At 33.0% G+C, this 27,678-nt stretch overlaps 1 protein-coding gene across 3 annotated transcripts in view; it reads right to left on the reverse strand.

Moving 5' to 3' along the window:
* Positions 1 to 27,678, reverse strand: part of LOC150092989 (uncharacterized) — a 162,181-nt gene that overhangs the window by 101,932 nt on the left and 32,571 nt on the right. Inside the window, exon 1 of one of the 3 annotated variants that reach the window (XR_016550454.1) lies at positions 18,407 to 19,094. The exons of 1 other annotated variant lie outside the window; for it this stretch is intronic. The gene's annotated coding sequence lies outside the window, so the exon portion shown is untranslated. Of the gene's footprint in view, positions 1 to 18,406; positions 19,096 to 27,678 lie in introns of those variants that run through there. One more of the 3 variants, XM_090414117.1, reaches the window with a different exon arrangement.

A 27,678-nucleotide genomic window follows, 5' to 3' on the forward strand; every position in this document is an offset into this window, starting at 1 on the left:
CCGTCGGTTTGTTCAACAACCGAGGCTTCTACCAGTCCATCTGTTAGGTGGACAGAGGCCAGTCCATGACAAATGGGTTATAAAAATAAGTAACCGACCTTTTACCAACGATGTGTTAAGTGTATTGTCAAAAGGTCCAGATTTTGCATTAATGCTTCATCAACTGCTTTATTCAGACTTAATGGTAGGTGTAGAAAAAGGCTTTTTACTACATCACTATGGTTTGAGATTGCATAGATTTTGCATAAAGCTAAACCTCCTCCTCTGAATGTTTAAATTACTTGAATTACAAGCTCCATATTCCTTACACCAAAATACTAACATTGTTTTAACAAATGCTGACAAAGCAAACCATTTTGACAGATACCACTGACGATAATTACAAACTTTAATGTTTCATTATGAGATAGATCTATTTATAGCATAATCAGCAGAGATCCTACACAAAGCCAGCTAAACAAATTATTAGCTCAAACATACTCCTTAGATGCTAATACTATTAAAAAGTTGTGGATACATCAACACTGGTCTCCCATTTATGACCTTCCTAAAGTGCATAAATTTGGTTATCCATTATGTACGACAGTTGATTTCATTGGCTCTCCTACTTATTACTTGGCAAAAATCTCTCAAATCGTCTACAAAACTTCACTGGCAAAATCTCTTATATCAAAAATAGTTTTGACTTCAAAGAAAAAAGTTAAAGATCTTCGTGTTCAAGAGGCGGAAATAATGCTTTTTTTTTTATGTAGTTTTTACAAACATACCGCTTCAAGAAATTCTACAACTTTTACAAGGAGATTTCTGTGATAACATTGTTAAGTAATTTAGATTACTTCAATGCTGATTACTTTATTTGCAAAATAAACTGTTTCAACAAATCGAGGGTATTGCGATGGGCAGTCCTATGTTACAGATTATGTTACAGAGCACTTAGAGGACTGAATTTCTAAGATCATTTCTCCTTGACCTGATAACTGGATACATTTTGTTTATGATGTCTTTGCAATCTGGTCTCACTCTGAAACAGAAATATTTCAGTTTTTGGAAAAAAATTAACTCTTTATACAGTCACATTAACTTTACTACTGAGCATGAATCTAACAGCAGCTTTGTTAGATTCATGGATACTTAACACATGGATATATGAAGTATAAGTGCTGGGAAAAACTCATGATAAAAGTTTAATGGAATGAAATAGAAATGCTAGGAAAGGATTAAAAATAGTATTTAATACTTCCAATATTTCATCTCAGTTACAGAAACATCGTCAGAGCTACAAAATGAGATGTACCACAAACACAAAACTAACTGAAATGACACTTTATTGCTTTTAGAAAAGTTTTTCCTCTCGATATTACTAACCTCTTTGCTATCCATTCTGGTTATTTCTCTGGGAAGAATAAACATTATAAACAGATAGCGGTACCTTTATGGAATCTCTCCTCTCAACTACCCTTACCGATTTTTTATGGAAAATTTTGGAAAGCAAGTTCTTGCCTTCTCAGCCCCTCTCAAACCTTTTTATCTGGTTAAGATATAAATAATGTATTTTCTATTTGGTCTCATGACCCAGACATATTAGATCCTTTTCTCTAATAGCTTTAACTGATAAAAATTACCTTTGTTTCAATGAGACCTCTCTTACAGTAGAACTCAATACACACAAACAGTTTTCCATCTAATGGCTACAGTTCCCACAATATATCAAAAATTTAATCCTTCCTGAATCCATGACCTTCTCTTCAGAAAGAGTTTAGTTATGCTATCACCATCCCCTATGGGCAAGGCATATCAGAAAAAATATCCAGAATCTTAAAGAAATGCAATCTTTGCATTACTTTCAATCCCACTTAAAACTAGCTACCCTTATCTGCTCCACCAAAGACAAACTCCCTCTCCCTTCAATTCCAGAATTTCTTGTTCTTGCAAGTTGGTCTACTATGGACAGAAAGATCACCTACCATCCAAATGGAAGAGCATAAAAAATACATCTGCAGTCCATGCTTTGGATACAGCTCATAGAATCAATTTGGAAAAAGACCATCATGCTTCATCACAGTAAATTTAGAACAGAAAGACTCTTTTTTGGAATCTGCTACTGCTCTTAAAAATCAGCCTAATTTGAATATATACGGTTGCATAAAACTTACCAAAATATGGAAAACATATTTTCCATATTTTGATGGATGGAGGGAGAGCACATACTCCACAACTCTCCGTCTCCACCCACTACAACTACGTTCATCATCTACAGCAACGCCATCTACTGCCGATCACCACTTCCAGACGCTGACCGCCAGATGTCCAGAGGATGCCTCACCTAGTTAGTTTTGTGCTACCTTTGTGTGTGTGTGTGTGTGTGTGTGTGTGTGTGTGTGTGTGTGTGTGTGTGTGTGTGTGTGTGTGTGTGTGTGTGTGTGTGTGTGTGTTACAAAATCTCATTTTGTACTCCCTGATGATGTCTCTGTAACTGATATGAAATACTGGAAGCATTAAGTACTATTTTTAATCCTTTCCTAGTGCTGTTTTACTCCATCAAACTTTTATCATGAGACTTCATATATATATATATAAAGGAGGTACAAACTATATAGCAAGGTCCAGGTTTGCTTCCCTAGAAAAAGGAGTAAGTAAAACATTATATTTGCAATAGAAAACTACATAACAATTTGAACCACTTACATGTAGCTGCTATTTTTTCGAATCTAGATACAATAATTGCTTCTGATATATGTGTTATTATTATTAAATTAACTCTCCTGGAATCAAAGACTCACTGAAGGATCGACCTCTTATAAATGATCTATATCATTAACATATACATTTTATAAGTACACATTACATAATGCAAATATAAATATATTACAAAATCCACTGACTTACCACAGCATGATCAATGTGTTGCCTGCAACACATTGTTCATGCTGAAGTTTAAACTCCTCACACTCTTAGCACCTGCAACATAATTAAGGTAATATATTCCACTAAACCACCACTCTATATAAAAATAAAAAATAAAATGGAATACTCCTCCACCCTCTTATTCCATTCCTTTGTGCAATTTCTAAGGATAACTTCTATTCTTGCACCTTCCTTTTGTTCCAGAACCTCAAAAAATCTCTCTCATATTCATCGAGTAAATACCTCTCAAGAGCTTAGATGTCTCAATCATATCATCCCTTTGCCTTCTATCTACAGAACTCTGCATATTACATGACTTCAATATATATCCTCATAGCTAACATTCCATAGTCCTGAAGAGATTTTTGTCAACAGCCTCTGCACCCTCTCCAAAGACTGTTCATCCCCTCCAAACTCTAGTAACTAGATTTGAGCTGTAGTCCAGATAAGCCTGATCAGAACCTAATACAATAGTTATCCAATGAGTTATTTGCCTTATATTTTGTTCTTCTAATTATGCTCATTTGCAGATAACAGATGACACCTAAAAAGTTGTCATAAACACATGAATGTGTGTTTTTGGCTTAACATCCAGTCTTGGAAAGCAAGATGCAAATTTTAGTTTTGTTTTTTTATTGTAAATATCAGTAATTTATAGGTTTTGAATGGGAGTGAAAAAGAAAATCTAAAAAGCTACAAGTATTAAATAATGGAACAAACAAACCAAAATTTAAAAAGGTAAATAATTTACTGTTCAATTTTACAAGTTTACTCATTAATGATGAGGAATAACCTTAGTGTCTCAACATATACAGCTGGTAGCATAAAACCCATTATCAGCTACATATTTTATAATTTTATTATAAAACATCATCTTCATAATACACATGAAATTAAACACAATGAAATTTTTAAAAAAATAAAAAAAATCACAATCCCACCACCTTGTCTAGTACCGTATAAAATACTTCTAAAATGTAAATTTTATACCTAAATAATTTTTATGTATGTTAATTAATATTAATTTTATTATAAAATCTTGATAATAAATTATCTATAAAGGCAATTTGCAAGGAGAAATGGAAATAAATGAGGGGGAAAAAAAAAGTTTGGGACCCTCTTTTATAAATGTTGGTTTAACTCTCAATCAGCCTACAAAAGATTAAGTTAACCCATAATATTTATTGAAATATCACATTTCATGTGAATAGAAAAAATAAATAAATAAAAGGAGGTAGCAGGTTTTCCCTCCCAGAAACTGATATTGTTCATCCTGCAAAACAGGCAAACGGGCTAGGACACTGAATTAACTGATACAATACAGTCGTTAATGTATAATTCGGCCTTTAGAACCTATTAGAAAACTGAAGCTGTATGTGAGAGGGGGATTAACGTAGAATCAATCTGTTAATTCTTTTTGAAGTGACAGAGGCTATAGCATTTGGGTAATAATACATCAAGAACAAGATGTTCCTGGTATAGAATGAAAGATGAATGACAGTAGGCAGTTTGGTAGGTTAACAGTTGAACTGTAAATGGATATTGGACAGATGCAATTTGTGTTATTAGGTTTATGAGAAACAAGAAAAATTATGGATGCCAGTTCTGCTGAACAGCACCCATGGAAATATCTGCAGAAATGCATAACTTGTGGCACCTAACTAATGAACCTGGTTGTATGTTATATCAGTAAAGTTCATTTGGTCTGCAGCAACTAAATCCTCTACCTATGCTATGTAAGCAGACCTATTAGTACCTCTGGTATAGATCTCAAAGGAAACTATCTACGATTTGTAGATAGTTTCCTTAGGATTACAGCTAAAGAAATTATGAGGAAGGTATATTATGTCTGTTAACTGCATGTGTTTTTCAAGCTTACCTGTTTGAGGAATGAAAAATCAACTACATAAGAATGTACCAATATAGGCAGTGGTGATTTAGATGTAATGCACAAACACTACTCTCATCAGAAGAAAGACCAAGCTTCTTGATTTTATCATATAGTAAAATGCTATCTAAGCTTAATAGAAGTTTCAAGTGGTCCAAACACCATGGTTAAACTGCAGAATAAAAGTTACAATTACTCCCCGCCCCCAATTTCTTCTAGTGTGCACTATGAGTGATGTTTTCAGACATGGTATAGACTCCCCACATTTCTTCTTCTATGCCTTCAAAAAAGACCATTCATATACCAGCTGCTAGACAGTATGCTGAACCCAACTTGATAAGATTTTAGGTGGCTCCAAGGTTGGCTAGTGAATAAGCTCAATACTACTGTTCACCTGAATGGAGTCTTGAATCCTGATAATATGGAAGATGCACTAATAAGGTCAGGAACCATAGAAGAAATTAATGAAACTCTCTGGAAAGAATTCATGTTCCTCCCAATTGATTTACCTTAAGCAAAAATGAAAAAAAAAAAAAAAAGCAAACCTCCCAAAACCTACCAGGTTCACTTCATAAATATATGTAAGCTGTAAACAGCAATCCAATCTCTGATTACTGCTCATTTTACTTTAACTAATTTCTTTTGAATATTTAGGTATAGTGTTGTGAAGAATTTTGTTGAGAGTATTTATGCTATAGCTATTGTTTATAAAAGTAGTGCTGATAATTTGTAATTCATGGTTAAGAGCTTCTTTCTCATTAAAGGAAATATTTATTGCACTGTTTTTTGAGGATATTAATGATACTTTTTCTGCTGTGTGGTGGTAATTCCATGTATATGCACTGGCTGATGTGTAGACTTACAGTAGACAGTGAAGGATAAACTGCCAAGGGAAGAGCATGAGAAGTGTATACAAATATGGAACACTTGTTCTGGTTTACAATTCTAGTGGTAATGTGTTAAGTGTTTGTGTTGTTTGCTTTTAAGCATGAATTACAAAGCATCAGCAGTACTTTTATAAACAATGACTACAGCAAAAAAATTACTACAGTAAAACCTTAGCCATTCATATATTAAAAGGACATTAGAAAATAATAATAAAAATTAACAGAATACCGCATTAATGCTACCTTTTAAACTAGTAAACTAAAGAATTTATTCATTCCTCCAAGTATCCTCTATAGTTTGTACTTCAGTCCAAACCTCTTTGCCCAATCTTAGAGATGCATGGTTTTATTACATAATTACCCCCCCCCAAAAAAAAAAAAAAAATCGTCTATCTTTTCATGTTTCCTCCAATTCTTGCACTGATGAGCTTAGTAAACTATAATTCCACTAACAATATCCAATGGCCCTTTTATATAAGCCAAAAAAACAATCATAAGTTATCTGATGGTACTTTCATGTCAGGCTTTCCTGACATATCTCTGATTGTTCAGAAAGCTTGCACTACAGTTGTCTAGAGTTAATTCCTGTTTTTGTATCACCTTTTTTAACACTCTTTAAACCACAGGTTTTTATCTTGTACACTTCAAAATTAGCCCGTATCTAATCTACTCTGAGAAAGTATAATGAATCCTTCCCAACACAAGTTCGAATTTTTCTTTTTATGTGATTCTTATATATTGAATATATCAGAAATGATATATTGAATATTAACATATATACTGGTATATATTAATACTATTACTTAATAACCCTTAATTCTAACAAACTTAATACTCTTTCATTTCTTTAAAAAAAAAAAAAAAAACTTTCCTCTCACTTTTTGGATAATATTCAAATCTCTACACAAGACTTCTTTCTTTTCTCTGTTCTCTAATCTTTCCTCTCCTTTGGACTCACCCTACCATTACTTACCTCAAAAGAAATACCAATCATGCAAATCACAAATTCATCTAACCATCTGAATACTGTTTTTACATCTGGTGTTCCCCAAAGCCCTTAAAAATTTGTGAATCAGTACAAAAGACAGCAATCAAAATTATTAATGACCTGTCTCTTGCTGTTTCCAATTTTTTTTTTCCAATTCTGCTTGACTGCATTTTCAACAGATATGTGCATGGTTGCTGTTCATTTTTCTACCCACTGCAGGAGGTTTTTGGGTCTACTACTCCCATGGTGACCCAGTTCATATTGGGAGAGGACAATCACAAACATCCATGCCTACATGGGATTCAAACCTGCAGCTTTCATCACAATAACCATTAGTAATTTTTCCCACTGCCTTCTAAATATGTTAAGACTTATTAAAACAGCAGATAATCACTACCCCTTACCAGTTCAACTCCAAATTCACAAAATTCTTTCCCTTCTCTGTTCATCTCCCTTTACTCTTCTATTCCCTGTATGTGTGGTTGTGAAACCTCTGCTTTGAAGCAAGCTTTCTTCTTCTTCTTCCATATTTCCCCAAAAAAGTACAATCCGCAAGTTCGCAAAACTAATGCTAGCAAGTTTCATTTTTCTCATTACAGTATTTTGGATAACATAAAAGAAGCATTCAATTTAAGAAATTAAACAGTAGAGTACAGTAGAGTCAAAAAAGAAGGGAAAGAAAAATATATACACAAGAGCACTGTTAAGTAGCCTGAAGGAAGTTTACTTAACAGTGCTCTTGTATATATATTTTTCACTCATACACTCTAAGTTAAATCTTAATGAAAGACAGAATGGATAAAATGGGTCTCCAACAAGCTTAACAGCAGTCTCACAATGGGCAATGAAATTCATTATAGTACGCCACAGATACGAGACCCTTATAGGGTAATCAATCCGTATTGTGGGATGAGTTGTTTATTATTATGTGTCGGAAAATTAACTTCTCTTTTATGATCATTGTAGTTTTTAAAGTAGTTAACCATTTCGCTTGTATAACAGCCGGAAAATTTTACCTATAAAGCATGTGATTTCGCATGTTGTTGTCCAATTCGTTCATCGCCTTATTTCTTTCTCCCCTTCAACATGAACTGACTCTTCTTGGCAGTCTGCCAACGAGAGTTCTCGCTTATGTGATCGGACTTTATCCTACCTAACAATCAAACATCCATGCCCACAGCAGGATTCAAACCTGCAGACTTGCTTGAAAAGCAGGTAAGCTTTTCAAGCACTTGGCCACCCAGGCCAGCAATACAGCAAAATAAAAACTGTAATTAATAATGATAAAAATTCCATCTGGACAACTGGTGTTTCAAGACCAAAAGTGTACTACAAAACCTGAAAGCCAATGTAGTACTCCTTCATTTGCCATACTACATTCTTGGGTCTCTTAGTAGTCCATTCATCTATCTTGGAAATTACAGTCATGCAAATGGAATTTCTATCAATTATCATTACCATTCAACACTTTTTATGTATTTTAAGCTCAAAATATTATATATATATATATATATATATACACATATACATATATACATATACATATATATATACATATACATATATACATATACATATACATATATATATACATATACATATATATACAGGTAACCCTCGTATAATGTGGTGCCTATACAACGCGGTTTCGATATAATGCGGTCTACAAATTGTAGTATCCCTTGTTGAACACGGTACTTATACAATGCGGTTTCGATATAAGACGGTCTACAAACTGTAGTAACCCTTTATCTTTTCATATATTTTTCAACGCGCGACTTAAAAATGAAATTTTATCTTCATTAAATTTGTGTCTGCCCATATCGCACATGTAGTTATAAGTAGCGATTCATATTAGGGGAAATATCCTTTAGCACATGTGTACGTCAATTGTTTACCATATAAAGTGTTTATTGTTGAAAATTGTCTTCGTGTTTTGTCAGGAAAGTGTATTAAAAATCATAAGTGGGTTAATCTCAAGCTCAGCACTTTATTTTTTGGTGAGTTACATACAATATGTAATGCTTTTCTTTTCATGTAAAAAAATATTTTTATAGTAATGGCGATATGGCTGAAAACGAAATTAGTGAATTAATTGATGGGAAAATAGATTTAAATGAGGAGGAACTGGTACAATTAATAGATGACGTCGAACCAAATGGCGGAGTAAGTTAAAGTTCTGCCAAAGGTTCTTATTGCGATGAATCCATTAAAGAATTCAGTTTAAAGAAATCAGCAGAAGGATTGAACTTGGCAAGAAAGTTATTTTATGGATAATGATCTCTCGATGGAGTGCTCCGGAAAATTCACGAGACAATTGGATATTTGTTTAGCATCATATTATGAACTTAATAAAAAAAATTGCAGCATAGTGGTAAGCAAGGTCTTATTACTGACTTCTTGATAATTAAATCAACTTAAATATGCAATGAAATTTATACAAATGATGTCCAAGAGATTTCAAGTGATGACGATGTCCGGCCACTCGTAAATAAAGAACATCTACGAAATGTTAGTTTTTAAGAGTGTGATGATGATTAAAATATACACTTTATTTTATTTTGCCTCAAAAATTTATGCATTATATGCAATGAAGTTTATGTACAATTGATAATTTTTTATAATTTTATACTATGTATAAAATTATAAAAAAATCAGCTAATGCCTTTTATTCCCTTATAGGGAGTAAGCGAGGCCTTTATACCCTATCTAGCTTTTGGAGACTGAGTGGGCAGTTCAATCTCTGCCGGTAGCCAATCAGAGACGGCTGGCCCATGTCTATCACTAATTATAGCAGCCACCGATGAAGAGGCTGGCAAACAAGTGTTGCCATCTCTTGGTACCTAACCCTAACAAGATATGTTACTGTCTGAAATAATGTGGATACTACGGAGATCATATATGTGGGTACTACGGTCGATTTTTTTGAGTTTACGGGATAAAAAACCCGATTGTCCGTGTCAGAGATCGACTAACTCGGGAATCGGTTGAAGAAAGGCTTGAAAAAGTTCCTCCAGTCAGTGACTAGACTTGAACTTAAGTCTGACTTCAAGCAACCAAGCGCCACTTCCACTGAGCTACATAGGCCTATATTTGTTTCATAATTTGTTTTCTTAGCTTACATGAATTACCTGAATTAAATAAAAATATATTTTTGTTGGATATGTCATTGTTTATATAATCTTTAAAAAAAGAAACGATTTCGGAACCTAACCGTACTTTTTCTGTGATCTGAGTCTCACATAACACGATTTATATAACGCGACATTTCTATTGAACCTAACATCCGTGTTATAGGAGGGCTACCTGTATATACATTATATAGGTTTTATTACATTTTAATATCATTTACTGTGTTGTAAGTTCACTGTACATTTATATATTCAATTTAAGTTTTTATATTCAATTTCAAATTAGCCAATCTCATATGGAGGTAGCAGGGTTTTCCCCTCCCGGAAACTCAGGTTTTTCATCCCGCATACAGGCAAATCAGCCCTTCAGAACACACGCAATTTACAGACAAAAAATACTAGCCGTGGTGGTGGGTGGTAGATGCCGTTGATGTAGGTGATTGGTAGTTGAGGTTCTATGTAGTAGTGGAGACAGAGAGTTGTACAGCAGGTGTCCTCCTGCGATGAGTCTTCGGGCTCATTAGAGGTGTCACAAATAATAATAATAAATCAAGAAATTCAGAACTATTCTTCCTTCGATTCAATTCTCGACTTGTGCTTCTGCTTTTCTAATTATTCCTAAACTAAAAGAGATAAGGAACGAAAACCGGCAGAGACTACTTTTGAAATGGAGTTCCTTCTTTATCATCTTTATACATATAAATAATAACCTGATTTTTTTCATTTCTATCATCGATTAACATTCAACTTAATGTTAAATGAGTACCCTAAAGAAATCTTTCTTTAGGATCATTTCGAATAAACGATTACGAATATATCAGGGGTGGCTAAGCTTCCTAGGACCCAAGAGCCTTGCGTTTTTCAGATGTTTGCAAGCCACAAAATATTTTCTAAAAAAATTAACTAATAAAATAATTATATATATATACACACACACATGTATTGATGTCTGTGAAAAAAAAAAAAAAACTATATATATTATATGAATTTTCATCTTTTACGATAAGCACAATAAAACCAAGACTGCCTTAAGGGCAGCGACAACATTACAAGCTGCATGTGACTCACGAGCCATGACTTAGCCACTGAGGCTATATTATAGTTGTTAATCCAATGCACAGAACACAAAATAAGAGCAGCAAGAATGTCCCATTCACAAATTCAATACAGATAAATACATGTATTTCAGATACTTATCATTAGATAACTGCCAGATGTTTCAGATGCCAATAAAAAAACAAAAAATGTAGTACAAGACTCATCATGGAGGTCCATACTATGAATAATATGGATAACATATTATGAATAACCATTATTCATAATATGCCTATCATACCTCTCGTTCCTCCCTCAACATGACTCGCACAGGACAGAACTACTGATTATTTACACAATACCTATTATACTTCTCCTTAAACAGATTCACTGACAGAGCACTTACAACTCAGACAACCTATTACATCCATTCACCACCCTCATATTAAAAAATCCAAACCTCACATCCCTACTTACTACACTTTTACTCAATGTCTGATGGATGACTGTGCTTTCCCCCTCCTGCTATATACTGAAAACTTTCCCCTATATCCATTCAATAAAACAGTTTTAGCAGCTTATGTTACTGTCATATCTCCTCTCTTCCAATCTATCAAACCGATTTTTGTAACCCCCATTATCTTCAATCCATCATTATACAAAGCATTCTACTGAACCAAAACCATTTGTCAATTGCCTCAACATGCTTTAGAAACCCAGGGACCAAATCTATGCACAGTAGTCCATCTGCAGACATATTGCCTTATAAAGCAGGATAATGACTTTTGTCCCTATTAGTATGCATATTTTTAAGCATCCAAGTGATCCACCGTATTTACCAATTTTGCAATATGGTCTCTAAACGTCAGTTCCCTATCAACCATGACCTCCCCTTCTCCCAAATTTTTCCCGGCCTCATCAATTACCAGAAATCAAACCCTCTATATATATATATATATATAACATATATATATATATATAACATATATATAGAGAGAGAGAGACAGAAACTTTTTAAATCTAAGTGCATAACTTTACATTTTACCACACTGAATGAAAAACCATTATCCTTTGTCCACAATGTCAGCTTATTCAAGTCATCTTGAAGGATCACTATATTCAAGTCATCTTGAAGGATCACTATATCTCTTTTATTACTCATGCTATATCTCATAATTTCCTTTTGCCCTATGTACCATGTACACATTCATATTCATAACCTTTCTTACCTGGACTTTATACTGTTCACAAGCTTGCTCATCACCTTATATTCTGTCCATAAGCTCATGCTTAATGCTGCTACTTATTCATTTGACTCTTCTTTCCACGATTAAGCACAAATGCTTGTAGTGGCTCTGTTTTCAAATACCCTCCTGCCATCTTTTTCTTGGTCTTCCTCTATTTCTTTTTTCACTTTGGTATCCAGTTCTTTTTTCTTTTTTTTCATCTGTTATCCTACATTCTTTTTATATGACTGTTCCATTCTTCTTTCTGTTTTTGGATCCAGTCATTTATTGGCTGTATTTTACAATTTTTTTGGCATTTGTTAGCTCCAGATTTTGTTTAATATTATTACATTTTTGATTTTTCTTAATGCTTTCATCTCAGTATTTTCACTGATTTTGTCTAATTTTTGTAGTTGCTGTGTTTCTACTGCATGTCTCTAATTTGAGTCTACCATATTATATCATATTATGCATGTTATTCATATTTCTAACTCTCATCCATACTGCAAGTTTGCTTTTAATTAACTACATAATGAACAGAACTGGATGTTACAAAAAAACTAATCTCTACCCTTCCAAAAACAAAAATGCTTACATAAATGTTTTTAAAATTTATAAATAATTTTTGTTATATTAAACATCCATATAAAGTCAAACACAATAAGTTAAAATCACTAATTAAAATATTCTGCTTTCCCTGTCCTGTATTTTATTTTTTTCTTTTAAATGAAGAATGTTGACTTCTGCAAATGACCTGTTTAGCACATCTGAAATAAAGTGCTCTTCTCTCCATTGGCTAAAACCATTCCACGACAGCATTGCCCAACTCATATATATATATATATATCCAGCTTCTTGGTTTTGGTAAAACAAACTACTCCTGCAACAGCAGCATTACCAGGGAGTTTAGATTCTTGGCATCCCCCCCCCCCATCTCCTTACCAACATGAAACACTATTTTGATGAATTCCATTGCAGTACCTTAATCCGTATTTTAATAAGTCTGAGTTTTTATTGCACTATCAGTTCAAAAAAAATAAACATCCATAATTCCCTGAACATGATTATCATGCAACATGACGTGACATAACAAAATATAACATGATTAATATGCAAGCCAGATGATCAAAATTTGGCTGTATGCATTATATGCACTTACAAGGTCTAGACTACATTAGAAATTACTTTTTTTTTAATAAACTGTCTTGTACACTGAAAATTTTATACAACTTCTTACTCCTTGAACAGGTAAAATATAACATCAAAGTGTTAAAGTCAAGTCTGTTAAAAATATGAGTTTGGTAGACAACGTTTTGTGCATAATATTTAAAACAGCATGATACTGTTCAAATATATCAGATGGAATAGTGTTTATAGCACACTATTCATGAGTAATCTTTTTTTTCCATTTTTTTTAAAGCTAATGTTCCTTGAACTGAAAGAGCATGAATAAAACATAAATTAAAGATCCTAGTACATGCATGTATGTACACACCCACACACGCTTGTCAATGGTAGAACAATGTCAAAAATTAAAATATCAGAAAGAATTCATTGTAGCTAATATCCAAGAATGTGTATAAAGATCTTAATATGGGTAGTATATTCATCTAAATAGAATGAGCAATGAAGGAAGGTAAACAATTGAAGCAAAAATTATAAGGGAAAGGTATCTGGCTGGAAGAAGTTACTCCGTTTGATTTCTAATTGAATTAGTAATCAAACAGAGTAGCACTGTTAATAGTCTTGGCTGTGCTGATAAGCCTCCTCTCATCTACCATTAATAATAATATTAACATATGTATGATAATTTAATTTATTCACGGTTTATTTATAGCTTTGCTATAAGAAATGTTACAATGATAATATTACATTTTTATATGAACCATATCCACAAAAAAAAGGCTGTAAACCTATCATCCATTTAATAATGAAGATAGGATAAAGGAATGTAATCTGGAGATCATGTCCTACAGTCCAAACGTGGTACTTTATCCAACTGCTCCAGGCCCCTACAAGCAATCAGGAAAATTATCTCACACCAAATTAAAAAAAACTCTTCTACCACCATGACTACCTATTATTATAATCCATGCTATAGTTGGATTCAAATCCACAGCCTGTTGGTGGAGGAGAGCAGAGATATTATTAGTGGGTAGTATCTCTACTATCCAGTCCAAAAAACATAAAAGGAAATAGTCATAAGCAGAAACAATAACAAACAAACAAAAAAAATTAAAAAATACTTTTAGAACAATAGCAAATAACCATTCAATAAAACTTAACCTTGTAAAGCTCAAAATAAAATGGAAATGTTTAGTTATTTTGTTTTTGCTTTGTTTCTTTATTTGTAAAACTGAATGTCATTTGAACTGCATGGCCCTACAAATTGAAATAATGATATTTTCAGCTCAGTGAACTAAGTTAAAAAAGTGACTTTTTGATGAGTGAGCAAATCTTTATCCTCTCAAAATATGCACCTATCCACCTTGTTGATACCTCAGCCAGAAAGAAATATTATAATAAAACTTAGTTTTCATTTTAAAATGTACTTGGTGATTGTAAAATAAATAAATAAAATAAAATAAATTCATCCTTGTAAACAGTCACAAATTCCCCTAAATTTACTACAATTCATGCTAAATAAAATAAAAAAAAAATTAAAAATAAATAAAAAAAATCTTAATTTTAAAATTTTTTAATTTTTAAATCTTGGGCTTTAACAACAGTTTTAAATTTTGGCGCTGTCGAATAAAATTGCTTAATAATGGTTTTGCGATAAAAACAATTATAAAATTTGATATCTATAAATATATGAAAAGGAGAAGCACAATAGCACTACATCAAACAAATGTTCAAAACAGTTGCGAAGAATGATGAAAATCTATAAATTATTCAATTTCTCCGACAAAACTGCTTCAATTTTTTTTTAATAGCAATATCCCTCGCATAAGTTTGAAATCTAAGTATACAGTCAGAAGGTGAAAAAGTTAACAGACCAAAGGCATTATTTTCTCATATGAATACACACACAATTCTTTATTTCACATAGCTAGCACAATCAATATATAATTTTAAAAAAAAATCATCATAACCATCATAATCATCACAGAGCATCATTTCTACACGCCATATCATCGTTATTAAACCAAATATTTATTTAACAAATTACATTCACGGCCTTCAATAACAATCTCTATTCTACTCAGCGGTTGAGCAAGCCTTGTATTCCATCAGCAAACCTTTTTGTTGTTGACATGTTTGCTAAGTAATTAGTTCAGCAGAAATATGCAATGATAATTAAACTTTTCCCACGGAATAGTTTCTTCAACTCTGGTAAAAGAACGAAGTCTGAATGGTTCATATTAGTACGGTAGGCGAAAAGGGAGTGGAGAGTCATTTATCACCCATACTTCCCCACATGATCAGAACTTCATGTGAAATATGTGGCCTCACAAAAATGCTGGTCACTGCACGAAATACGATCTCAATCTTCCAACAGATTCTATTTCCATTTTGAAGTCTTATTTCGAAGAATAAAGACATTAGAAACAGATAGTTTTGCTGTTTGGAATTTCGGACAAGTAGCTATGAGGTCAGTATATTGTTTACTAATCCTGTGTGATCCATCCTCTGAACAGTTTGCCAGATGAAAACCCCGATCTTTTAAGAGAAAAAGTCCTGCTACCTCCGTATGACACCAGCTAATTCACGTTCAGATGGAAAGATCCCCCCCCACCTCCCCAAAAAAAAGTAATCACAATGGCGTTTTTATTCAGCCAAACTTACAAATAAAGATGAAACTATGACATCATCCCCTGGCCCGCCACGCAAGCGCAGTGTGCAGAACTTTTGAAATAACCCTTGCACAGTACAAGTTTCAACGTTATTTGCTCACCGTCTTGATCCGAGTTTCATGGACATTACTACTGTAGATAAATGAATAAATAATACCTGAAACGATAAAGTTTCGAGTATTTCCATAAAAGCAAAGTGTATACAATTTTTATAACTACTGCTTTTTAAAACAGAGTCAGTAAATTCAATCAAGTTTCTTTATGCAAATATGCTAACACCACTTAGATAAGCCTAATTCCTGGAGGATTAATTTTTGATTGGGTCCTTCGATGGTACTTCAAAAGTAATCCATGAAAATGAACGTTCTGGATGAGCAAATGACACAGTAAATCGGTAACGTGTCGTTTTTCCTATAACAGATAACTCCCGTTATTAAATCCGAACATCAACGAGTTTTATCTCTGAAGTGCGTTAGACAATAACTTTTCCAGAATTCTTGAAAAAAAAAAAAAACCTTCGCCAACATTCGACAATTAGAAAATCCCTATTAAAAAAAATTAAAACCCATTAGAAAATTTAGGAGAATCGGGAAAAAAAAAGCAGTACATTCAAAATTCTCACTGTTATGTCTTTCAAAATGTGTAACAAATTGACCACTATAGGATGTGCCATTCCTGAAGTGGTGTGCACTGCACTTGGGATTTAAATCATACAAATCGATTGCTGCCAATTATTTTTCAACTTGTGATCTGCAGACCCCTCAGCTGCGTTATATTCTATTTGCACTGCTTAATATTATAATTAACAGAACGATTATCATTATTATTGCTGAACATTCGGATGCCGGGAAAGAAGAGCTCAGCGCTAAAAAAAAAGGTCGATACCTTTTTTAGGATAACTACAAACCATATTCGACACAACAGATACGATGGCTAGGGAACCACGTTTAGTGAAGTAAACAAATATATTAATGAAATATTATTATTAGTGGAAGTATTACTATCATTAACCAAATACTAGCACTGTGTATTTTATCATTATCAACATCTCCATGGTGTTGTCAAAACTTATTGCGGTAGGCCTAAAAATAGCCTTGAATACAGAGGCGTAGCTAGGGGGCGGCACTTTTTGAACTTTTGCAGTTAATTCTAAAATACAGTCTAGAGAACTCATTTCCAAATATTGTAATAATACTGCAAATTTTCCTCACGATTGCTGTAAGTGTTGCTAGTTGTGAGAGGAGTTTTTCTAAATAAAACGGATTAAGAATTACTTGCATTACTATAAAATAGACTTCGCCAATGTCATCGACGATTTTGCTAACAGAAAAGCAAGAAATATAACATTTTAGAATGTTGAAATTAAAGTTTTACTTCAAAAATAAACATACTGTTTTAATTTATTTCCCTACACGTCGTTTTGACTTGTTATAGTATTTTTGGTATGTATTGAGAGGGGGGGGGGCAAACTCAGGGACCGCCGAGGGCGACAAAAGCTATAACTACACCACTGCTTAATATATTAATATCAGCTCCAAGTACCTTTTATAATAATCATAATTATTATAATCCCCGGTCCCATGAAACGCGTAAAAATTGAGATTAAGCCTAAAAAGTATCGTTTGCGTTTTATTCATTCACAGTCGTTATGTGTTTAAAGATTTTTTTTTTTCGGAAATGTTACTTTATATGCAGGATAAAATATAATCGCATTATTATTAGTAATTAGAAGCAGGAACTTAAAAAACAAATTTCATGTTTCAAAGAGAAACGTTAATTTTAAAAAAAATCATGAATAATTTCTATTGCTAAATTAACGAATCATATTTTTCAGCTAAAAGTATATATGTTAATAACAACAACAACAAAAAAAAAGCATGAAAGAAGAAAAAGTGAAACTTCTGCTAGACAACTTGCTTCATTAACAGGCAAATTACAAAGCAGGAATAGATCTCTATCAATAAAATTATTAACTGGTCTTTCTATATGAGTATTAGTATTCGTAGTAGTATTCTATTATTGTTATTATTATTTTAATGCGATTTTAAATCATTTCAGATTATTTCGATTCAATATACTCAAGAAAAGGTCTCAAAAATAATCCAGCTACCCTAAAAAGGTGGCTACCAAAGCTACTGTGAAATTTTAAATTAAGCGATGCCACACCAAATCAAAATTAACTGACTGGGTGTTCCCCTTACATTACGAATGTGATTTAACTATATATATAATGTAACCCAAAATATTGTTTTCCTTCCTGTAATAAATCTATTCGAAATTTTTGTAAACGAAAACAAGAAAAGCTAAAAACTTAATTCTGAAACAATTTATATAAATTGTTTGTATAAATTATATTTAACGATATTTAAAAATAATTTATATAAATAAATTATATATAAAGATATTTAATTTTAATCATTGCACTTTCAGAAAACATAAAAATAATAATAATAACGTCTTAAAAATTAAGTGCACATTATTGTTTTAGAAACACCATGCCAGTTTTAATAAATATCTCAATTCAATTCCAATTTCACAGCGAATACTAACCTTACTTCATAATACGGTTGTCTATCCTTCAGTCAGCTTCTTAATGAAATAGTTTCAACACATGATGATCCGGCGTCTATCATTCACTTATGCTGACGTAGGAAGCAATGAGTAACAGAAGGCACCGAACCATAACCCGTTTGATGAGAATAAACCTGAGATACCCTAAAAAAAAAGCTTCTAAAAGTAAAATACAAACTTTAAAAACACATAGTATTCCTTTTTACTTCGTATGACCAAGAGCACAATAGATATCTTCCTCTGCAAGGCATCCACGTAAATAAAGGTTTACGGCCATGGTTAATCCCGTGAGTTAGGCTTAGGAATAGGGTGCTAGGTAAACTTCCAGGTAACAACGACATATCATAAAGCTCCTATCACAAAGATATTTCTCGTAAGCATAGGACGTCTCTTGCATGTATGAACAAACTTAAAATGTTAGAAAATACCCAAAATGCACTCTATGGCACATCGCAAACGGCAGTCGGAGAACTTATACATCCATGCAAAGACAGACTAGCTCCGAGTATGTCCCAACGTACAAAGTACAGAACGGTTGGTTGCACACCCTTCCCTATTCCACCTAGTGGCGTGGCCACGCTTCTTTACTGCAACTCTGGCCTGTTACCACCCGAGTTCCTTTGTGTGGGAACTGGTCTCCCGCGAGCTAGTCGACTCACGTGACTACCAGTACGAGGAGAGCGAGGCCTGCCCGATAAATTCAGCAAGGCGGCGTGACTGATTGCCAGTTGCTCAGAAATACATGGCAAAGCTGAAGACTACAATGGCGGACTTGTAACGTCGACCAACCTAACAACTTCGGTATGCGTATAGTCACGTGATAGTTGTTTAGAATCCTGAACAGCAAAACGTGTAGTTGAGAGATAATTACTCTGCCAAAAGAAAACTAAAGCAAAAGGAGCGTTTCCGTTTTGCGCACAAAGACGGAAACGTTTTGCTATGCTGCCACTTTTCATGTATGGCACAAAAAACATTCTATATGACAATACACGCGCATATATATATATATATACATGTATATATATATATATATATACATGTATATACAGTATATATGTATACTGTATATATATATATATATAAAGAACAAAAAAAGTATGTATATATATATATTATATTATATTATTATACACATTGTACAATTATTATTATATATGTATACAATGTTCTGTCTATAATAGTACGGGTACAGAATTCTCTAATATCTACAATACATTTTAGCAGTTACAGAAGGGCGAGATTAAATACAATGATAGTTCTGCAATAGATAAATATTACGAGGTTCAATCTCAACTATATTTTAATAAACTACTATTATATTAGTATATTATTATTAAAATAATAATAATAAACGAAAGGTCGTGAGAGTTTCTACCACAGACATTAGTGAGTCATTGCTCAACCTTTCAAAGTACGACTACTTTATTATTAATATATTACATTTACTGATAGTAAATGCGTATTAATAACTGTGAAAAGATTCCACTGGTAAAGCATATAGCATGGTATAGAGGGAAATTCACATTAATTCTGTCTATACATAAACAGAGGGGGGAAAATAGTTTCTTATTTCATACACTACATGAATTAAATTAAACTGCGTTGCCAAACTCTTATCAACAGAGAAGAAACAGTGTGTGTGTGTGTGTGTGTGTGTGTGTGTGTGTTACTAGCAACTACGCTTCAGAGATACAAATTAATTAAACACATTCTTCAATAGTGTTACGTATTTTCAAATATATAAAAAGAAATTGGCTTTGATTTCAGAGGTGAAATCAAAGCCAATTTCACCTTTGAAATCATCCTAAATATTCTAATGTAAAAATATACAGTCAAATTCACATAACTGGAATAAGAGTTAATAGTGAGTATATACTGGACTGTGAGTTGATAGTAATAATGATAAAGTTCAGAAGTAGCTAAACAGCTCACAGATTACCTGGTTATGAAGAAAAAACTAAAGCAGAGATAAGAAAGATTATTATACATCTTTATAAAGATCTAATATAGCCCCATCTGGACTACTGTGCAGATTTGGGAATGCGAAGTGAGACGAGTAACCAAGATGGCGGCAAGGCTATGGAATAATTCTTATGAGGATAGATTGAAGATTTGTGACAGAAGGAAAATGAGGATATTACAGACAGACATACACTTAAAATGAACTTCTATAGGCGTGATATAGATCCTCCATAGCTCAGTTCGTTTCAGAAAGACACGAGTTTGAATCCCATCTATGACACGAAGAATCTTCATCAGAGCTATTCAAAGGTGAATTAGCCAGTCTCATATAGAGGTGTATGGTGTTTTTCTTGAGGGTTCTTCGTCCCTCAAAACAGGCAAACCGGTCCTTGTGAATACAGATATCTACAAACATCGGACAAGGGAGGCAACAGAAAACCATACTGTTCTATAATAATTCCCTAGTAGAGTAGCATTGCTACCCCAACTAACTACTAGGTTGAGGGAAAAACACAACACAGGAGTGATATAGAGGAAATTTTTCAGTAGTAAGTTGGGGTAGCAATGTTACAGTAAAACTAAGGGTTATCCCTGGAAGTTAAGTAAGAGTATAACTGGTAAGGGCATGAGGAGTAGATTTTTTGCTTGGAGAGCAGTGAGATTGGAATGAGTTGCTTGTCAGTTATTCTGTCGGGGAACGGGTTCAAAGCAAAATATGGTCCAGGTTCTACAGACTCCGTGCAAGTGACCATATAATAATAATAATAATAATTTTTAGAGATATAATTATTTTGATATTTTAAAACATTCTGTTTGTTTATGAAAGAATTCATGGAGTTAAAAAGGAATGTGGATAGTAAACTTCCTGTATAATAATTTGCATTTTAAGATTCTCGAATTCCACAGAATTGGAATACACGCGTCTCTTAGTTACCATATAGTTGTTAGAGATTTTTCATTCTCCGAGGGTGTACAGGTACTCTCGCAACTTTAACTTCAGAATAAAAAAAATATTAAATGCTTTATTTAAACTTATCATTATTACATATTTGTAAATGATAAAATGAACTGAAAATTATCCCATGAGCATTAAAACTTATTTTTCACATACAAACTGTATTTTGTTGATTTTCGAAGGAAAAAATCTATTTAATGAAAAAACAAAAAAACTAAATACAGCTCCTGCTATTCCCCGAGCAACAAGTTCTATGGATTTCACCAACATTCGTGGCCTAAACAGCAATATAAATGATGTACACTACCATCTATAGTCATCCAAACCCAGACTTACTATTTCAACAAAACCTCAACTGGCAATCTCCACAACTACTATCCATCTCAACTAGCCAACGTACACATTACAACATTCCTTCTGCCACAAGTGCTGCACTTATACATTCAGAACAGCTAACATCCCAGGTCAGAGATTGGCAAACCTCTATTTTGGCTCAAAATTTCTTTACACTGACCTCTTCAACTATCTACTTCTAAAGCTCAATTTTCTGCAGTCGAAGTACCCTTGGGGAGAGGGCTTAAATATCGACAACTAACTGGCTTCCCTTCTCCAGTTCTACTGATTAAATATCCATATGTTATAATTTATGTTATAATAAATATCCATATGTTATAATGATAAATATCCCGGCAGGGATGCCGGAATATTTGCCATTATAACAGTCAGTCTTCCTTCTAGAATACCAAATAACCCTCATCAATGTGTCCCCGACCTCTTGTTAACTGTTCTCCTTCCAAATACACTGTGAATGTCAAATTCTCTTGGTAATCAGACTACACTCTTACACGAGTCTCCTTGGCACACAGCACAACTTTCAGCCAATAATTCTTTCTCGTGTCCTTTGGCTCTACAAGAGTGTCAAATGGGATGACCTCCGTGACTTATACTCCTCCTTTCCATGCCTTGACTGTTGCTTCTGTTCACCTGATCCACACACCAGCTCAGACAAAATAACAGAAATCATTCTCACAAAAATGAAGGAAGACCATCCCTCATTCCACTGAAATTTCCGGTGTACCACTATCCAAGCCATGGTTCTCTAACAAGTGGGCCAATGCGGTACAAGAAAAAAATTCAGCATGTCACGAATGACTCAAGATCAAAACCCCAGCTGTCATAACTAATGTCCCTATCACGAACTTTCCATTCAATCACATTCTAAAGATGCTCAAATAGTACTGGTGCAGTGAGTAGGAGGATCAATCCATTAAGGTAAAGTCATGATCTCGTGGCATTTTTGGACAATACATGGTGCGTTATTCTGGTGGAAGTGCTTATTGCACACAAGGTAAATGGTTAATATAAAGAAGTGTACTTGGTTAACAACAATATATTATTCAGCCCTTGCTTTATTGCTCTCAAGAAACTTAAGAAGTGGTGATAGGAAAGCACTCTCCGGACTATGGTTCACATCCTATGAAAAAAAAAAAAAAAAAAAAAAGAACCTGGATTCCTCGCTCCAAAAGACCTATCTCCGATCCTTTGTGTCCAGCTGATGTTCCTCTGACCTTAGTGTAGATGCCTGGTTTGGTTGGTTGGACAGGAATTCTATCTCCGGTGGTTCATCTGTTATTTATCTTTCGGGAGAGTGCCCAACGAAAGTTACGTTCAGATTCAAATAATCTAAGCATAACCTGATATATAATAAATTATTTGTATTAACACGAACGTTATGCTAATAATGATTTCTCTCTCTCTCTCTCTCTCTCTCCCCTTGATTGCAACATGAAAGCAGTCCCGAGTCCCGAGCTCATGACCCGATGAAATTCACGGCCCGCTCCCACCTCTGTGGAGAAGTTCCTGTATTTCCTCACGCACAAGTAAACGGATCTCAGAACACGAATGGGCAGGCTTCCTCCAATAAGCGTCAGTGGGCAAACCAGGCAGGCAAACAGGCTTAGGGGTGCTGAACTGAAGGGCAGCAGTATTAGAAAAGGGCAAGCGGTATAATGTTGATCATGTTGATAAGAGCGAAAGAGGGCAGGGAAGTCGGTGGCATGCTTGATGGTCTTCTCATTTTTCCGCTTGGACATTATTTTTTTTTTTTTTCAAATGTTCGTTTTATTTCTTAATTTGTATCTTATGATTAAATATGGCAACTGATCATACAATAATCCCTTTTTTTTTCATAAAAATGAAAATATCTGATTTTAAAAATTTTAACTTCTTTTGAATATTTATATTGATTCCCAATGTTTATTTAAAAAAAAACAACTTAAACGTTAAAAGTTAAAAAAATATAAAATCGCTGCACTTTATCAAATGGGTACAATTACCTTTTAAAAATAAATAAATAAAATAAAGTCAAAGGGCAGGGAGAGGGAATTAACACTCTCATCGGATTTCTCGTCTCCTAAATGCACGCAACAACACAATAATGTTGCTGATCGTACATAACATGCTAGTGATACCAGGTATTATCTTTATAATATATTATTATTTTTCTGTTTTTATTGCCAAGTCTCGACGTGACAATAAAAAAATCATTAAGGAGAAATTTCGACCTGCTTTAACACTGATTCTAAGCTGAATATTATCTGCGTTGTTTCTAATTAATAATAAAAAATTAGCATTCTGAAAATACCAAAAAACGCCCAAAAGGCGTCGCTCTCGTTTTCTCTCTAAATTCCGCCTTCACAGATATCTCCACGGGTTGCGTCATTTAACCAATTTCAACCAAATTTGGCACAGAAAACTTTTTTTTTTTTTTTTTTTGACGTTGTTGAAGATCTAAGAAATACATCCTGATTAGTAATTATTCATTCCACATAAAGAACACAGCTGATTTTATTTCTAGTTCCACGGGGGGGGGGGGGTAAGCTTCAATATCACCTCACTATTTACTGCTATTCCTTTACAAACCATGATATTTTAAAATAAAAGTTATCCAATGATGGGATTCAGCTTTTTGGACTTCGTCATGAAGTCACCATTTCCGAATTTGCTAAATTGTATATAATGCATTTAGAAGAAGTTATTCTCTAGTTCCCCCCCTTTGACCTCGGTATTAGCTGTGCTTTGTGAATGATGTGATTATGAATAATACATATTAATGTATAAAAAGTTCACTATTGAAAAATAATCTAATAATTTATAAACCAGCTTTGGCAACAGGACAATATGACTATTATGTTTTCAGTTTTTCACAACTTACACTTTATAGGAAGATGCACTCAAGATTTCTATCACCCAGTTAATCAGGACATTGTTATTATAAATTATATTCGCCTGGTTCATCAAGCGAATATAATTATCTTTAGAAGCTGATCGTTAAATATAAGAATATGTGTACAAAATAGTCACATGCCTAGAGCACAAATATGCTATATGTAGTGGGTAAGCAGATGACGTACTGCAGACAGTTGTAAAAGATATATAGTGCAGTGCAGATGGTAGATCGTATACTGTTGTGGCCTTGGGCCCAATCTAGGTGCCATGTAATAATAATAATAATTTTATCGAAAGCACAATTTGTTGTTCTGTATTCTGTACACATCTTGAGACTATTTAAATAAATAATAAATGGCGATGATAAAAATCAAAACTTGTCTAATATAAAAAAAAGGGGGGGGAAGCATGATTTTAGTTATAAACTAAAAGAAACCAATTATTTAATCGACCTGAGAATCTCAGATTAAAATCTCGTTACAAGAAAATGCAGCTGAAAACATTTTGATCACATTATAATGAGAGTAAGTAAAAAAAAAAGTTTACTGTGTTTTGCAAATTATTTTATTAGATTTTTCCTGCGTAAGGCGCTAATTCTATAATTTATCTTTCAGATAATTATGTATGACAGTTATTAATTCTTAGGAAAGATAGACAGGGTAGGTAACAGAAACGCGTTTAAAATTTACGTGATATTTCGTTATTCTTTATTTATCTATTTTACAAATATGGACGTTAAATACTTGTTCTAAACTTAGTTTTTAAGGATAAAACAAACAAAAAAAAAACGAACTGAATACGTGAATAGTTAGGCATGTGGTAACTTTGTATATTATGGGTTGAAATATCTCGCACATTTACAGTATACATGTATGATTCCGCCTCGCTGTTCTTGTCCTGGTATCTAAGTTGTAACAAAGCAGCGTATTATGCTTGCGTGAATTACTTTTGTGCGAAGTGCATACTTGCACTATTGTTCTCTAAATTCTATACCTTATTGTTCCATTACCTTTAAAGCATGTCTCTGGGTGTATGCGTTGGGCGACAAAACAGTTTGAATGAGCACTCACGCGAAAACAATCACGATGGCGAAAAGGAGGAAAAAAGTATTCAACTGGATTAGTTCGAGATATGGGAGCAATGTAATCACGAGTTTACGATCAAATAAATGACTACTAGACTGAAAAATAAAGATCTTAGTAATAAAGAAGACGTTTCGATGTCTTCGGAAAAGTTGTAGGACATAAGTAAAGAGGAAGGAAGAAAGAAAGAAAGATAAGAATTCTTCATACGTATCTAAATTCATACCAAGAAATATTTATTAGATAAAAAAAAAAAAAATCACTTAGTTTATGTCCGTATAGCAGAAATCTCTTTAAGTTGTTCTTAATGAACATAAATAAATAAATAAATTTGTTTATTTATTTTTCGTTAAAAGCTTCGAAATAATCAGAAGTGATAAACATCAATAAATAAAATTTCAGGAGACCACTTCTAAACTGCTTTAACCGGACGGACTGCGGTTTTGTAGGGGAGGCATGAAACTGGCAAATATTAGGAGAATGAAAATTCTGTAAGCAATTGAGAAATATTTATTTATTATATTATACATTTATTTAAGATTGTTTATAATTAATGGTTTACTTCCATTTTTCACCAATAACATTTTTTAAATATTTTATTTGTGTTTGCTACGGGATCCTGTTCTAGAGATCCCCAGACATGGAACTTTTACAAGCCGCGTCACTGCTTTAACTTGATCGATGGATGGTAGCAGTATCACAGAAGATTTTTTTTTAGCAACATACTCCCGTGTAGGAGGCTTACTCAAGTTTTGTCCAAATAACCCTGTTATTGTGTATAAAATGCACAAAATAATAATAAAGTCATAATTTAATAAATATAAATTTATTAAATAATAATAATAATTAAGTAAGAATAATAAATTTAATTATTTAATAAATTAATAAAACATAAATTTATTAAATAATAATAATAATTAAGTAAGAATAATAAATTTAATTATTTAATAAATTAATAAAACATAAATTTATTAAATAATAATAATAAAGTAATATGTAATAATAATCAGGTAATATGTAACTTTTTTAATATTTCTCAAAAAGTAACAGTGATGATTAAAATTCTTATATTTTATGTGTTTATGGAGTGCGACTAATTTCATAATGATTAAAAGGATTAAACTATTTTAATGTGGTCAACAGCCAAAACTTTAGAATAACCAGTATAAGCTTTTCCCGCCTATTGGACTATCTTTATTTTCCACAGCGATTGTTATTATTTTTTATTTTGTTTTCATTACGAAACAAACTTTACTGGCTAGAATTTCGTATTTCCTTATAACATTTATTAAATATTTAATTACTATATTCATTGGACCAAGATTTCAGAAAGAACATTTGGAGGAAGCTGAGGTTCTTTACTGCTACTTCCAACCCCCTAATTTTTCCATTAAAAATGATGTTGATATTCGGCACTTATTTTTAATACTTATATATTAAATATTAAACACGCAGACGACGCGAAATCATTTATATATATATTAAACACGCAGACGACCCGAAATCATTTATATAGTTTACATAATCATGCGTGCCAACCAAAGACCAATCAGGTTTTCCAGGTAATCGCAGGTCTATTAATATCGGACAGTAATATTTATAAAATAAATAAAAAAAGACAACAGCCACTCCAAAGCAGCTGTGAATGGTTAAATGCGGTTTCTTTGATAGGCATTTTCGCGACAGTGATCAACTGGTTGTGCCAGGTAGTATTTATTAATAAAACTATGCTAATTCATTCGAGTCAGAATATATTTATTATTGTTCAATAAATGTTTTTAAAAAAAATCGTATTTAATCTTTTGACAAGATAATACTATGTTCCAGCATAATAAGAGTTATCGCTGTTAGTAAAACATTCTTATGTTTTTTGTGTTACCGAAATGTATAGAATTCTCACCTAGTTAAGTCGGCGTTAAACTTTGGAATATTCAAGTGGTTAAGTGTCCTTAACTTCGGAGACTTCTGTGACGAAATATTAACATTAACATTTCTGGCTAGATGGGTGAAGCAAAATTGTTTTT

The sequence above is a fragment of the Typopeltis vanoorti genome, chromosome 24 (assembly GCF_054136105.1).
Source record: "Typopeltis vanoorti isolate ZY-2024b chromosome 24, IOZ_Tvanoo_1.0, whole genome shotgun sequence".
NCBI lineage: Eukaryota > Metazoa > Arthropoda > Arachnida > Uropygi > Thelyphonidae > Typopeltis > Typopeltis vanoorti.